Source organism: Alligator sinensis, unplaced genomic scaffold, assembly GCF_000455745.1.
Source record: "Alligator sinensis unplaced genomic scaffold, ASM45574v1 scaffold611_1, whole genome shotgun sequence".
Taxonomy (NCBI): Eukaryota; Metazoa; Chordata; order Crocodylia; family Alligatoridae; genus Alligator; species Alligator sinensis.
Window position 1 is genome coordinate 1,187,912 of NW_005842332.1, and position 4,129 is coordinate 1,192,040.

The window sequence follows — 4,129 nt, forward strand, 5'->3', positions numbered from 1 at the left end:
ACTGTGGCTTAATTAGTTTTGCATTAACACTCTAGTCCTTCCACATGGACTCCTGTGCCATGAATCTAAGCTTTACAAGATGATGGCAATATGTTTAATCACAAAGATGGAGTGGCTTTCTATACAATGGCATCCAAAAGAAGGCGGAAGGAAAACTAACGTGCAGAATGAGCTTGGATATGGCTCATACCGACGAACACTTCCATAGAGGACGTGCGTCAACCCGAGTTCGCAAGCTAAGTAGAGCTGCCTTGGTCGTGGCTGTGACAATCGGGCCAGAAAGAACAAAGCTCAGTGTTCAGAGCTGAAGTGGGGCTGGCTGTTAGGATAAATGTTTGTGTGTAAATTGAGAGCTTTTAACAGGACTGTCGCTGCCGGTCAATGAACGTGGTGCCCCTCTAGTGCTTCGTTTGGATTCACTTTCAGAAGAGACCCACACTTCAAAGCCAGACTAATGGGTGTGATATTCCCATGCATTCAGCCAAATACAGGCCTGGTAGAACTGCATTGATTTAGAGGGGTTATTTAGCCCTTTTGAACAATTTCCTTCCTGTACATTAGCTCCGTTACCATCTGATCGCTGTCTTTGGCAGGATTGTGTAATGAAACGACTAATGTGTTATGACAAGAAAAAGACTTTGCAATGTGATAGTTAATGTTTTTTAGCGGCTGGTGATGTATCCTTTGTGGGTCTTTCCCCGCGACTGCAATATATGGTTTCTGTGACAGAGATGCTGTTTCCAAGATTCCACTGTGGATCTCCTTATTATAATAATTATTTAAAATTAGAGGGTGAGTTTAAATGCTCCTGACAGGGAGGTATTATTAGTGCTGATGAAAGCCAATCACAGTACAGGCAGGTATTATCAGAATGTTCCCTGCAAATTTCTATCCATGCAACTCACTCCTGAACGGCAGCAGGCACAGCTCTTCTAGCTCTGCCCACCCCCTACCACAGCGCTGCCGGCGAGGACCCCTCACATTTCCAGCCCAGCAGTAATTCCCGATCAGAGATAACCAATCTTGCTAAGCTGTGTAATGGTCTTGAGCATTTCACGGAGGAATGTGTGCACTGCATGCTCCAGTCCGTGTTGAGCCACGAAGGATATGAGCTTGTTGCAGTCCGAGCCAGGGATGCGGGGCGGGGATTAGCCACTGCAGCAGCTGAGGAATTTGGCTTCAAAAGATACCCAGTTCGATTCAATTCTTGGGCAAGACAGCTATCAGGGTTGCAATGCAGTAATATATATATATATATATATCCAACAGGATGGTGCCTGAGGCCAACTAACTCATCACAGCTGTGATCCAGTGCAGATTTGCACTGGGGCTCTGCCTGGCTGCTGATCTTTTCTGTGTGCAACCACTGTTGGGAAGTAAACTGGCTCTGTTCAAGTACTCATCTGCTTGCACCTGATCTAAACGTGTCATGGCAGACTCGGCATGCACACATTTTGCGCGCATGGGTACAAGGCTGACTTGCTGGCTGCTGCTGCCTCTCTTTAAAAAAAAAAAAAAAAAAAAAGGAGGCCTTGGAAACATTTAGGCTTCATCTGTACTATGTAGCGGCTTTGCTAACAGAAGTCCGGGTTGTCTTCCACACCCAAAGCTGCCTATGGCAACAGAGCCACTTTTCTGCTGACTTTTCAGAGCTCGGTCACCTCTGGAAGCCAGCAGAAGTCACAGATGGATGCTCTCATGCACCTGCCGACTGCTGGGCTCCCTTCAGCAGCTGTTGCCTCCCAAGTTGAACGTCATGCTCCGGCAGCACAGCTGGAAAATGGAGCTGGGCAGAGCCACCAGAGGTGCATGGATGTGCACGTGCCCTGGCAGCTGGTTGGTGCAGGCTGCTGCTGCCTCCTAACCTCCTGATGGCGAGGCAGCCAACTGTAGGCAAGGCATCCATCAAAGATCAGCGACATAGTAAGCAGGGACATTTGCTATGAAATGACTTGGTCTACTTGTCACCTCTCCTCCCACCTTCTGTGGTCTTCCATCCAGGCAGGAAATAAAAAGCAATGTTATTTCATGAGCAGGAAGGCTCCTGGCCTGTGGAAAGAAGACAGCAGAACTGTAGGCAGGTGGAGTTGGAGAGAAACATAAAATCATTGTAACTTGGCTCTTAAATAAAGATTGGGCTATTCACTTATCTCTGCTGGAAATGTGTAACTGTGGCAGAGATGCACAAGCTGCCCGCTGGCTGGTACACTAAAGCTGGGGCATAATCGTATGGTGTGTCTGTGCAAAAAAAGGGACATGTGCAGATGGAGCAGGTTTACATGCATGAAAGATGGAAATAGTGAAGTGAGATTGTATTGTAGGCATCTGTTACGGACTCCAGGAGTAGCAAGCCTGGGAACAGGGATCAGCTATTTCACGTATCAGGTGGGATTTCATTACCCAGCTAATGGAAGCATATCCGATGGGTGGTGACCCCGGGTGGGTAGCAGAGGGCTCTGGTGTCAGGGAGAGTTTGCACAGGTCAGATCCTTTTCACTGTTCAGAGCAAATGAAGAGACTGGGAAGGTCCGCTAGAAAATGAACTGAGTTTTGTAGCTGAAATGGAAGAGGCCAACCACAAAGCACTCAGAAATGGTGCCCTGTGTGTGCTTGTGTGTAAGTGTGTGTTGAACATGTTGAATTTTTGGCAGGGGGATTGGGCTAATCCAAACTGACAGCAATTTGACAAGTCTCTTTCCAGCTGCATTTATTTCATGCAGACTTGCAAGTAATAAGCTCCAAGCACAAGCCGTGTAGCATGGCTTCCTGGGTTTTTTCCCAGGCTCCGTGGGCTGCCCTCTGGACAGCCAACCCCTTTCTCCTCCTTGACCCAGAGAAGGAGTTGTTCAGAGGGGCAAAGCCTACAGAACCTCATTTGCACCTAATTAACTTGCTGCTTAATATCCCAGCTACTGGTTAGCTAGAAAGGAATTCCTCTAAGGGGTATCTAAGCATAGGGGGTATGGGGGCTTTTGTCTCCCCTTGATGAAAAGGATGTATTTTTGACCTAACTAGCACAATACCACATCTTAGTGAAAAGATGGTAGCTTCTTGTTTTCAACTGGGTTACCAGGTCAAAGGAAAACCTAGGTTCCTCAACAGCCTTTCACTTTGGTTGCTAATTTTTGTGCAAATTCCCCATTGCATGCTGCAATATCTTCATTAGGATTGGACCTGATAGAAGACAGATCAAGCTAAGGACAGACCTTTTCCCCAGTGCAGATGAGGTGTAAGGTGAGCCAGAAAGTCCTGTCACAGTGACCCGTGGGACCAGACACTTTGAGATGCATTAGGAGCCAGCATGCTAAAGTGTGCTGTCATTTAATAGGAGTCATTAGAGGGGGGGAAACAGAGAGAATGAATAAACCCAGTGCAGGTGCATCCAACAAGCAGGATCAACACCAAGCAGTCAATCCTGGTCATCTTTTCTTGGGCAAAACTTGAAGGAGCTGCACAAACTTTAATCACCTGGCTGCAGATTGACACAGGTGCAGCTGAGGACAAAACTTTCCCCTTATGCCTCTGTTGGGAAGGCTGCCTATATAAACCCTGAAGACTTTGGTCCATTAGGAGCTAGCTGGCCATTTCTTGCTCTTCTTAGAAAGTCAGGCCAAATTGCCAATCTGAAATCATAGGTCTGACCCAAAGCCTGCTTAAATCCACATAAATGTTCCTCCTGACTGTACGGGGCTCAAGTTTAAGCCTGGGGTACTTATTATACCCAACAAGAGCTGCTGCTCAAAAACTCTGAGGCTTTATCTCTGAGAGAGAAACTATCTATCTATCTAGCTATCTATCTAGCTATACATATATAGATATAGATATAGATATATAACGACATCATATAAAAGCCAAGGGAGGGATGGGAATCCTGGCTATTAAAGACTTGAATAGTGACTGAGAGAGCATCATCAAGTATAGCAATCACATAAGGCTGTATCATTTTTATTGTCTAGCACGCTTATCTTTTTAACAACTCTGTAAGCTAAATATCTTCCTTGTATTTGGACAGGGATTTGTTCTAAGCACAGATGCTGGCTGCTGAGAATAAACTACAAGGTCTGGTTAATGAAGAGGGAGGGTGGCTTTTGGCCCCCCCACCCCAGGTCTCATGGGCCAGCAGCAGGAA